The sequence below is a fragment of the Marmota monax genome, unplaced genomic scaffold, assembly GCF_021218885.2.
Source record: "Marmota monax isolate L192 unplaced genomic scaffold, Marmota_monax_Labrador192_F-V1.1 WCK01_AAM20220418_F8-fsc00062, whole genome shotgun sequence".
NCBI lineage: Eukaryota > Metazoa > Chordata > Mammalia > Rodentia > Sciuridae > Marmota > Marmota monax.
The window spans coordinates 11,484,105-11,497,053 of NW_026695221.1; the positions used below are offsets into that span (position 1 = coordinate 11,484,105).

The 12,949-nt window shown below is 37.9% G+C and overlaps 1 pseudogene; it reads left to right on the top strand.

Moving 5' to 3' along the window:
* The first annotated feature begins 6,332 nt into the window (after positions 1-6,332).
* Positions 6,333-12,949, top strand: part of LOC124085164 (olfactory receptor 143-like) — a 54,721-nt pseudogene continuing 48,104 nt past the window's right edge.

Consider the following 12,949-nt stretch of genomic DNA (forward strand, 5'->3'; position numbering starts at 1 on the left):
TTGACACAGGCCAAAACCATGACAAGGATTCGTTTAAAATAGTCATTTGGGGCTGGGGTTGTAGCTCAGTGGAAGAGCTCTTGCCTAGTCATTGTGAGTCACTAGGTTCAATCCTCAGCACCACATAAAAATAAATCAATACAAAAAAGTATTGTGTCCATCTTAACTAAAAATTGAAAAAGAAAAGAAATAGTCATTTTTCTGTATTCTTTACAGCCACCTAGGGGTTCTGTTATTCCTCTCTTTACTACCTGGGAGAGATCATCTGATATTAAAACCAAGCAGAACCAAGCAGAATAAATAGTGGAAAGAGAGACCTTCCCGTCTTCAACAAATCAATTATGTCCTTGAAATAGAACATGAACATGATGATGATGGATGATCTCAAGATTTTTTGTGATGATCTCAGGTTTTGTATCATGGTTATAAGATAATCTTTCAGTAGGGGAGGGAGTCAGAAGCTCTTGAAAATTTTATTTAAGAAGATAAAATTGAATACCCATGACTGAATGTACTAAGGAAAGATTTACAAAAAATTGGGAAGTTGGAAATACATCAGAACAATACAGGGAACAGTATGAAAACCAACAAGAAAGGGGGTTATGGAAATGAAAAAATGAAAGAATACAATTAGTTGTGGACATCTTTTTAAATAGTCTTCATAATAACAGAAATATTGACATAACTCAATTTATAATGATAATCATATAGTTAGTTATTAAATTGGGAACAGGAAGAACAAGGGTGTGTATATGCAGTGGTGGTGGTGAATAGTTACAAATGTCAAATGAGAATCTGCAATAGGTGTCCAGGCTAAAAAACTTTTAGAGTAAGGAACAAATCTTTACTCCTCACACTTCAGATAGAGCCCTAATATCCAGAGTATACAAAGAACTCAAAAAATTAGACAATAAGAGAACAAACAACCCAATCAACAAATGGGCCAAGGACCTGAACAGACACTTCTCAGAGGAGGACATACAATCAATCAACAAGTACATGAAAAAATGCTCACCATCTCTAGCAGTCAGAGAAATGCAAATCAAAACCACCCTAAGATACCATCTCACTCCAGTTAGATTGGCAGCCATTATGAAGTCAAACAACAACAAGTGCTGGCGAGGATGTGGGGAAAAGGGTACTCTTGTACATTGCTGGTGGGACTGCAAATTGGTGCAGCCAATTTGGAAAGCAGTATGGAGATTCCTGGGAAAGCTGGGAATGGAACCACCATTTGACCCAGCTATTGCCCTTCTCGGACTATTCCCAGAAGACCTTAAAAGAGTGTACTACAGGGACACAGCCACATCAATGTTTATAGCAGCACAATTCACAATAGCTAGTCTGAGGAGCCAACCTAGATGTCCTTCAATGCATGAATGGATTAAAAAATGTGGCATTTATACACAATGGAATACTACTCAACACTAAAAAAATAATAAGATCATGGCATTTGCAGGGAAATGGATGGCATTAGAGCAGATTATGCTAAGTGAAGCTAGCCAATCCCTAAAAAACAAATGCCAAATGTCTTATTTGATATAAGGAGAGCAACTAAAAACAGAGCAGGGAGGAAGAGCATGAGAAAAAGATTAACATTAAACAGGGATGAGAGGTGGGAGGGAAAGGGAGAGAGAAGGGAAATTGCATGGAAATGGAAGGTGACCCTCATTGTTATACAAAATTACATATAAGAGGATGTGAGGGGAAAGGGAAAAAAATCAAGGGAGAGAAATGAATTACAGTAGATGGGGTAGAGAGAGAAGATGGGAGGGGAGGGGAGGGGGGATAGTAGAGGATAGGAAAGATAGCAGAATACAACAGTCACTAATATGGCATCATGTAAAAACGTGGATGTGTAACGGATGTGATTCTGCAATCTGTATTTGGGGTAAAAATGGGAGTTCATAACCCACTTGAATCAAATGTATGAAATATGATATGTCAAGAGCTTTGTAATGTTTTGAACAACCAATAAAAAAAAAGAGAAAAAATCATTTGACAAGGGAAACTTCAGAAACTAGGACCCATAAACCAGGGAAACCTCTCCATTCTTATGGATGGGTTTGGTGCAGAAAGGAAAGTTCTATAGAAATGTTATTGGACAAAAGTGCAGGAGCTAATGTAATATCTGAAAGGGGAAAACCAGCAAGTACTGTCTTCTGATTCTTCCTAAAGTCTCTGTGTGGTATTCCTTCTTCCTGGGATAGTCAGAACCCCTTCTAGGGTGAGGCTCTTATGATCATGTCTCATACAAGAAACATCTGAGAATTTCTTCATGACCAGCTATTACTCAGAAAGTAAGGGGGAAGTATTCTATGATTTAGGACTGACTTTGAGGAAAAATGGTTCCATTTTTCTATAACCCTCCTTGAGGAAGGGAAATTTTTTTTAATGGCCTGCACTGTGGGAGAAGGAGAATAGGAGGGAGAAGCACATCACAAGTTCAGAAAAAGACTTTGTTCTGAGTCCTTCCAATGTCCTTCAGTTAAAGTACTCAGCATGCCAATGTGCCATATATTGGCACACCTTTTTCTAAGCAGCAGTACATCCCAAGGAATCTATCACTGGAGAAATTACTGTTGGTCACAAGTGGTGAGTAGGTTTGGGTAGGGAGGACAGTACAAGCATTTAAAGGGCAGGGACTAGGGATGCCGTACATTCTATATTACCCAGGATAGCCCTACAACAAGACTCAGCTCACCCAAATTTTAATGGTGCCAAAGTGGAGAATCCGTGATTCATATGAAGAAGCAAATTGAAGAAGGGAAGGGGTACTAATTTCTATCAGGCTGTTTTTACCTGGCAGGCACAGTTTTAATACTTTATGTGAATCATCTTACTTAATTCCCACAACATGATGGAATTGCATTTTTAATGTGATTCCAATTTTATAATAATAATTATTATATTTTGTTATGTGGCTCAAGTTGAGGTCCTTCTGTATCTTAGGCAAAAAGCTATTCAAGAGACATACACCTAGCTATTTTTGATGACATTCCTTTCATAGAGGTAAACACACACACACACACACACACACACAAATGTAAAACCTTGGTGCTGCAGAACATGCCTATAATTACAGCTCCTCAAAAGTCACAAGGGAAACTTAGTGAAACCCTGTCTCAGCACCAAAATGAGGACCCACACGGGAGTCTAGGCCCAGGTTAGGCCCAGGACAGCCCTGATGACCAGTAGACCTACCCAGGATCCCAGGATTGCCCCTGCTGAACAGTGCAGGGGGCCCAGGCCCAGGTCAGGACCAGAACCACTCCACTGACTCACCTGGGAGCCCAGGCCTAGCCTACCTCTATCTTGACACTGAAGCCATCATCATAGCTCTGTCCAAGCAGTAGCCTTCACCTTGCAACAACAGACAGAGCCTGGAGGCAGCTGTTTCTATGAACAGGCAACCCAAACCCATTTTAAGTCCTGCCCTTTCAGCCCTATCTCTGAAAGTGGTTGCATCCATCTTGGGACACCCTCACTGCTATCTTGAGTTACTGCTGCTATTGCTGCCACCACTTTTAGTTGCAGTAGCATCCAAAGTGAGACACCAGAGGGGACTGGAAGCCCAACACCAAGGTGAGGTACAGGTAATCTTCAGGGGCATTACAAGATTATAGGGTAGAAACTATAATACCTTAGATATGAACTGCAAGAAAGGAAGACACATAAACAACATGAAAAAACAAGGGAAGAAAGTGCCCCAAACAAACCAAGATGCTACAATACTAGAATTCATGCACAGCACAGTTGATGAAATGTCAGAGAAGGAGTTCAGAATATACATAATTAGAATGATCTGTGAACTAAATAATGACCTAAATGAGCAAATACAGGCAAAAACTGATCACTCCAACAAAGAGATAAGGGAACAAGTACAGGTAGCAAAATATCACTTCAAGAAAAAGATAGAGATTCTGAAAAAAAAATCCTTGAAATGAAGGAAATCCTTGAAATGAAGGAAATGATAAACCAAATAAATAAAAAACTCAATAGAAAGCATTACCAACAGCATAGATCACTTAGAAGACAGAATATCAGGTAAGGAAGACAAAATATACAACCTTGAAAATAAAGTTGACCAAATAGTGATGGTAAGAAACCATAAATAGAACATCCAGTAATTATGGGATAGCATCAAAAGACCAAATCTAAGATTTATTGGGATAGAGGAGGGCACAAGGATTCAAACCAAAGGAATGCACAATCTCTTCAATGAAATAATATCAGAAAATTTCCCAAACATACAGAATGAATTGGAAGATCAAATACAAGAGGGTTACAGGACACCAAATGTACAAAATTACAACAGATCTACACCAAGGCACATTATAATGAAAATGCCTAGCATACAGAATAAGGACAGAATCTTAAAGGCCACAAGAGAGAGGAATCAGATCACATAAAGGGGGAGACCAATTTGGATCTCAGCAGATTTTTCAATCCAGACCCTCAAAGCCAGGAGACCCTGGAACAACATATACCAAGCTCTGAAAGAAAATGGATGCCAACCAAGAATCTTATAGCCAGCAAAATTAAGCTTCAGATTTGATGATGAAATAAAAACTTTTCATAATAAAAAAGTTAAGAATTTACAGTGAGAAAGCCTGCATTACAGAGCGTTCTCAGCAAAATGTTGCATGAGGAGGAAATAAAAAACAACAATGAAAATCAGCAAAGGGATGAACTACACTAAAGGAAAGGCCAATGAAAGGAGCAAATTTTTGCCACACACACGTCAGATAGAGCAGTAATCTCCGGGATATATAAAGAACTTAAAACTTAACACCCCCAAAACAAATAATGCAATCAATAAATGGGCTAAGGAGCTGAACAGACACTTCTCAGAAGAAGATACACATTTAATCAACAAATATATGAAAATTGTCCAACATCTCTAGTCATTAGGGAAATGAAAATCAAAACTATTCTAAGATTTCATCTCACACCAGTCAGAATGGCAATTATCAAGAATATAAGCAACAATAAGTGTTGGTAAGGATTTGTAGGGGGAAAAGGCACATGCATACATTGCTGGTGGGACTGCAAATTGGTGCAACCAAGCTGGAAAATAGTATGGAGATTTCTTAAAAAACTTGGAATGAAACCACCATTTGACCCAGCTATCCCACTCCTTGGTCTATACTTAAAGGAGTTAAAATCAGCATGCTATAGTAACACAGCCACATCAATGTTTATAACAGCTCAATTCACAATAGCTAGATTGTGGAAGCAATCCAGAGGTCCTTCAATAGATGAATGGATAAAAAAAGACTGTGGTATACATACATAATGGAATATACTCAGCATTTAAAGAGAATAAAATTATGGCATTTGCAGGTAAGTGGATGGAGTTGGAGAATATCATGCTAAGCAAAGTAAGTCAATCCCCAAAAAACCAAAGGCCAGATGTTCTCTCTGATAAGTGGATGCTTATCCATAATGGGGGGCGTGGGAAAAATGGAGGAAAATTCATTGGGCAAAGGGGAAGTAGAGGGGGTAGGGGAGTGGGGGCAGGAAAGATGGTTGAATGAGATGGACATTATTACCCTAGGTACATATATAACTGCACATACTGTGCGACTTTACATTGTGTATAACCAGAGAAATGAAAAGTTGTGCTACAATTGTGTACAATGAATCAAATTGCATTCTGCTGTAATATATACCTAATTAGAACAAACAAACAAAAAAGCAAGTAAATAAATAAAAATGAAAAAGGGGTATGGGGGCTGTCTGGCACAGTTACTCATGCTTGTAATCCCAATGATTTGAGAGGCTGAGGCAGGAGATTCACAAGTTCAAGGCCAGCCTCAGCAATTTAGTGAGATCCTCAGCAACTTAACCAGACTCTTGTCTCAAGATAAAAATTAAAGAGGGCTGGTGGGTTTAGCTCAGTGGTGCAGTGCCTCTGGGTTCAATCTCTAGTAACTGAAATACAAATATGTAAATGAAAAATGTTCACTGAAGTGATGATACATGCTCACAGTCTAACAGGAACATGAACAAGCTGGATTTAAACTCATACTGTCTTGAGTCTTCAATTCTTGCAATCTCTTTGCTGCAATTCTGTTTGATCGAATTAAACATACAATTTAATGTTTCTTAATGAAATCCAGGGGGTTGTTAGGAACATGCTAGGAAAGGAAAGTGACTCTGCCCTGGACTTCCCTCTGAGGGCATTAGGAGAAGATCAACAATAGGGGCTTTGTAATTCCTTTGTAATTCACTCTGGTGATCAGGAATTTCTGGTGGGAAATTATACACTGAGTAGAAGATTAAATCCCCAAAGGTCCAATGCTAGGTCTATTATACAAGATGTAAACATGGACTCAGTAATTTCAACTCTCAAGGGGGCTCATCCAACTTGAGAACAAATTAAAAAGGAGAACATAATTTTCATATCTAAGTGGCATGAAATATTCTCATTTACATTTTGGAGGCTCACGTAAAGTTATTGTTTTCCTTCGTCCAAACGAAGAGAACTTTCAGGAGATATTTTCAAATAGAAATCCAGGCACATTCTTGAGAGTTTCTCTTCTAGCATGTGAGAGACAGATCTGACTTGATTGCTATTACCTCCCTTATCATGAGAAACTTTGTCTCATAGAACACTGGGGTGAAGGTCCTTGATGTCCAGCAGGAGTGAGACCTCCAGGGGAACTGGGTGAGCATTGAATCATTTTTGTCTTGATAATTTCTTTTTTAAGCCCAAAGTTATATAAACCATGGGTGTGGAGACCACCACTTATTTGTTATTCATTTCGGTCCTAATCTTTAGTGAAGACTGAGGAGAAGGGAGGAAATAATGTTCAAGACACTGGGAGGTCAACTATTCTCCTTGAATAGGGACATCTTGTGGGAGAAGCAGGAGGGAAATGGCTACTTCTCGAGGATCATCATAGGAAGTCTTGCTCTTTGGAGGCCTTTTTGTGTGTCTTTGGACAATCTTGAGCTTGGAAACCAGCAGCTCCTGGGGTCAAAGACTTGGGGTTCATTCTTAATGTCATCTTCTATTCCTGCTTCTATAGATCCTACCTCTGAAGTCAGTGGCTTTAGAGAATGACTCCTCTATGACAGAGTTTATTCTTATGACTCCACAGACCAACCTGAGCTGCAGCTGCCCCTGTTTTCCTTGTTCTTGGTGAACTATGCAGTCACTGTGGTGGGAAATTTAAGTTTAATCAACCTAATTTGCCTGAATTCACACCTTCACACACCCCTGTACTTTTTCCTCTTCAATCTTTCCTTCACTGATTTCTGTTTTGCATCTGTCTTTACTCCCAAAATATTGATTTTTTTTTCCCCTGAGAAGAACATCATCTCCTTTACAGGATGCATGATTCACATATTTTTCTTCTGCTTTTTGATCAACTCAGAGTGTTATTTGCTAACAGCTGTGGATATGATTGCTATGTGGCCTTCTGTAAGCCTCTGCTATACAGAGACATCATGTCACCTACAGTCTGTTCTCTGAAGATGTTGGGTTTTTACTTAATGGGGTTTGCAGGTGCCATGGTCCACAAAGGATGTATAGTCAGACTCAGGGTTTGTGATTTTAACATTATTAACTACTACCTTTGTGAGATCTTCCCCCTCCTTCAACGTTCTGCAGCCGCACCCACATCAATGAGCTTGTGAATTCTGTTTTTGAGGGGTCAGTGTCATTGTATCTAGCCCCATTATCTTAATTTCTTATGCTTTGATTCTCTATAATACCATTCATATGTCCTCAGCTTAGGGTTCATCCAAGGCCAAGAGTACCTGTGGTTCTCACATAGTAACTGCCTATTTTATGGATTTGGGCTGTTCACTCATATTAAACCATCATCTCCTGGGTCTGTGGATGAAGGGAATTTTTTCTCTCTTTTTTAAATTAATTTTTTTAAAAAAAATAAATGACAGGGCTGGGGATGTGGCTCAAGCGGTAGCGCGCTTGCCTGGCATGCGTGCGGCCCAGGTTCGATCCTCAGCACCACATACAAACAAAGATGTGTGTCCACCAAAAACTAAAAAATAAATATTAAAAAATTCTCTCTCTCTCTCTCTCTCTCTCTCTCTCTCTCTTAAATAAATAAATAAATAAATGACAGTGGAATGCATTACAATTCTTATTACACATATACAGCACAATTTTTTTTTTTATTTATTTATTTTATTTTTTTTAAATTTTTTATTGTTGGCTGTTCAAAACATTACATAGTTCTTGATATATCATATTTCACAATTTGATTCAAGTGGGTTATGAGCTCCCATTTTTACCCCATATACAGATTGCAGAATCACATCAGTTACACATCCATTGATTTACATATTGCCATACTAGTGTCTGTTGTATTCTGCTGCCTTTCCTATCCTCTACTATCCCCCCTCCCCTCCCCTCCCCTCCCCTCCCCTCTTCTCTCTCTGCTCCCTCTACTGACATTCGTTTGTCCCCCTTATATTATTTTTCCCCTTCCCCTCACTTCCTCTTGTATGTACTTTTGTATAACTCTGAGGGTCTCCTTCCATTCCCATGCATTTTCCCTTCTCTCTCCCTTTCCCTCCCACCTCTCATCCCTGTTTAATGTTAATCTTCTTCTCATGCTCTTCGACCCTACTCTGTTCTTAGTTACTCTCCTTATATCAAAGAAGACATTTGGCATTTGTTTTTTAGGGATTGGCTAGCTTCACTTAGCATAATCTGCTCTAATGCCATCCATTTCCCTGTAAATTCTATGATTTTGTCATTTTTTAATGCAGAGTAATACTCCATTGTGTATAAATGCCACATTTTTTTTATCCATTCATCCATTGAAGGGCATCTAGGTTGGTTCCACAGTCTAGCTATTGTGAATTGTGCTGTACAGCACAATTTTTGATATCTCTGGTTGTATACAAAGTATGCTGACACCAATTCATGTCTTCATACATGTACTTTGGATAATGATGTCCACTACATTCCACCACCCTTGCTAACCCCCTGCCCCCTCCCTTTCCCTTCCACCTCTCTGCCCTATCTAGAGTTTGTCTGTTCCTCCCATACTTCCCCTCCATACCCCACTATGAATCAGCCTCCTTATATCAGAGAAAACATTTGACATTTGTTTTTTGGGGGGGATTGGCTAATTTCACTTAGCATTATCTTCTCTAACTTCATCCATTTACCTACAAATGCCATGATTTTATTCTCTTTTATTGCTGAATAAAACTCCATTGTGTATATATGCCACATTTTTTTCATCCATTCATCTACTGAAGGGCATCTAGGTTGGTTCCACAGTTTAGCTATTGTGAATTGTGCTGCTATAATCATTGATGTGCCTGTGTCTCTGAGTATAATGATTTAAAGTCCTTTGGGTATAGACCGAGGAGAGGGATAGCTGGATCAAACGGCCGCTCCATTCCCAGATTTCCAAGGAGTCTCCATACTGCTTTCCATATTGGTTGCACCAATTTGCAATCTCACCAGCAATTTGTGAGTGATTTATTTCATTTGTTGCATATGAATTTCCAGTTTTCCCAGCATCATTTGTTGAAGAGGCTATCTTTTCTCCAGTGCATGTTTTTGGCACCTTTGTCTAATATAAGATAATTGTAATTTTGGGGGTTAGTCTCTGTGTCCTCTATTCTGTACCATTGGTCTACCAGTCTGTTTTGGTGCCAATACCATGCTGTTTTTGTTACTATTGCTCTGCATCATAGTTTAAGATCTGGTATAGTGATGCCACCTGCTTCACTCTTCCTGCTAAGGATTGCTTAACTATTCTGGGTCTCTTATTTTTCCAGATGTATTTCATGATTACTTTTTCTATTTCTATTAGGAATGTCATTGGGATTTTGATTGGAATTGCATTAAATCTGTATAGTGCTTTTGGTGGTATGATCATTTTGATAATTTTAATTCTGCCTATCCAAAAGCAAGGTAGATTTTTCCATCTAAAAAGGTCTTCTTTGATTTCTTTCTTTAGGATTCTGTAGTTTTTGTTGTATAGATCTTTTACCTCTTTCATTAAGTTGATTCCCAAGTATTTTATTTTATTTATTTTTTGAGGCTATTGTAAATGGGGTGGTTTTTCTCATTTCCTTCCCAGAGGATTTGTCACTGATATACATAAATGCTTTTGATTTATGGGTGTTGATTTTATAACCTGTTACTTTGCTAAATTTATTTACCAATTCTAGAAGTTTTCTGATGGAGCTTTTTGAGTCTTCTAGGTATAGAATCATATCATCAGCAAACAGTTCTAATTTAAGTTCACCTTTTCCTATACATATCCCTTTGATTTCTTCTGTCTGTCTAATTCCTCTGGCCAGTGTTTCAAGAACTATGTTGAATAGAAGTGGTGAAAGAGGGCATCCCTGTCTTGTTCCAGTTTTTTAGAGGGAATACCTTTAATTTTTCTCCATTTAGAATGATGTTGGCCTGGGGCTTAGCGTAGACAGCCTTGACAATATTGAAATATGTTCCTGTTATCCCTAGTTTTTCTGTATTTTGTCAAATGCTTTTTCTGCATCTATTGAGATGATCATGTGATTCTTATCTTTTAGTCTATTGATGTGCCTGGTTTTGGGATCAGGGTGGCCTTATAGAATGAGTTTGGAAGTGCTGATCATTGGCCTCATAGAATGAGTTTGGAAGTGCTGCCTATTTTTCTACTTCCTGAAATAAACTGAAGAGTATTAGTATTATTTCTTCTTTAAAGGTCTTGTAGAACTCGGCTGTGTATCCATTCGGTCCTGGGCTTTTCTTGGTTGGTAAGCTTCTGATGGTGTCTTCTATTTTATCACTTGATATTGGTCTGTTTAAATTGTGTATATCATTCTGATTCAATCTGGGTGAATTGTATGACTTAAGAAATTTGTCAATGCTTTTAATGTCTCTCTTTTACTGGAGTAAATTTTCAAAATAATTTCTCATTTTCCTTTATATTTCTATAGTGTCCGTTGTGATATTACTTTTTTCATCATGTATGCTGGTAATTTGAGTTTTCTCTCTCTTTCTCTTCATTAGCATAGCTAAGGTCAATTTTATTTATTTTTTAAAGAACAACTTTTTGTTTTATCAATTGTTTCTTTTGTTTTGATTTCATTGATTTCAGCTCTAATTTTAATTATTTCTTGCCTTTTACTGCTTTTGCTGCTAATTTGTTCTCCTTTTTCTAGGGCTTTGAGATGTAATGTGAGGTCATTTATTTCTTGGCCTTTCTTCTTTTAAGGAATGAACTTCATGCAATGAACTTTACTTTTAGTACTGATTTCATAGTGTCTCAGAGATTTTGATATATTGTGTCTATGTTCCTATTTAACTCTAAGAATTTTTAAATCTCCTCCTTGATGCCTTCTGCAACCCATTATTGTTCATTCAGTAGCATATTGTTTGGTCTCCAGGTGTTGGAAAAATTTTATTTTTTGTTTTGTTGTTTATTTTCAATTTCATTCCATTATGATCTGATAAAATGCATAGTAGTATCTCTACTTTTTTGTGGCATAGTATATGGTCTATTTAAGAGAAGGATCTCTGCGCTGCTGAGAAGAAAGTGTATCTGCCTGATGCAGGTTGATATATTCTATACATATCAGTTAAGTCTAAGTTATTGATTGTATTATTGAGTACTATATTTTCTTTATTCAACTTTAGTTTGGAGGATCTATCCAGTGGTGAGAGAAAGGTGTTAAAGTCACCCAAGATTATTATGTTGTGGTCAACTTAACTCTTGAACTTGAGAAGAATTTGTTTGAAATATATAGCTGCACCATTGTTTGAGGCATATATATTTATGATTGTTATGTCTTGTTGGTGTATGATTCCCTTGGGCAGTATGTAATGTTCATCTTTATCCCTTTTGATTAACTTTGGCTTGAAGTCTACTTTATTTGATATGAGGATGGAAACCCCTGCTTGCTTCTGCAGTCCATGTGAGTGACATGATTTTTCCTAACCTTTCACCTTCAGTCTGTGTATGTCTTTTTCTATTAGATGAGTCTCCTGGAGGTAGCATATTGTTGGGTCTTTTTTTAAAAATCCAGTCTTATAGCCTATGTCAGAAACTAAGGCATCCCCAGTGGTTCTTCTCTGTTTGGATTCTCTTCAGGGTTCTCTTCAGAGCAAATTTGACTTCCTTGTTCTGAGGCTATAAATGAGGGAATTTAACAAGGGAACCCCCAAAATGAAAAACACTGAGAAATATTTCCCCTTGTCCACAGACCCAGAAGATGATGGTTTGACATACATGAGCAGTGCAGACCCATAGATGAAACCAACAGTTACTATGTGAGAACCACAGGTGCTCATGGCCTTGGATAACCCCTTAGCTGAGGACATATGAATGATGTTATAAAGAATCAAAGTATATGAGATTAAGATAATGAAGCTATGTATCCTCCAAAGCATCACTTCACCTAAATGAGAATCTATTTTCTGCCCCTTGGTTCTGGGAAACTTTATTAGTAGCACAGAGAATTCTGCTGTCCTTTGTGATTTCCTCAGTTGGATGAGCCACTTGAGAGAAGAAATTACTGAGATTCTATTTACACCCTGAATAACAGAACATTGGATATTTTGAGAATCAAAGTTCTACTCAACTTATAATTTCCTACCAGAAATTCCTGATATCTAGGGCAAAGTACTGGGTGACTCCAAGAGGCCCTCTCCTTGTCATACCTTGCTCAGCTCTTCAAGAAGAAGGTCCAAGGCATAGTACTTGCTATTTCTATTCCTTTCTACAAGCCTCTGGGATTGTGTTAATAACCATTGGGTAATAACTTTAACACTCAACATGCTTGGGCAATTCACCTTAATAAAGAGATGTTGCAGCAGAGGCTGAAAGAATAAAAGTAGGCTTTCAAGTCTGCATGAGTTTAAATAGACTTTTCAACTCAATGACTCTAAAAATTTTCACAAGTGATAAAACTTCACTGATTCTTGTTTATATTTGTTTCTACATATACATGTGCATATCTA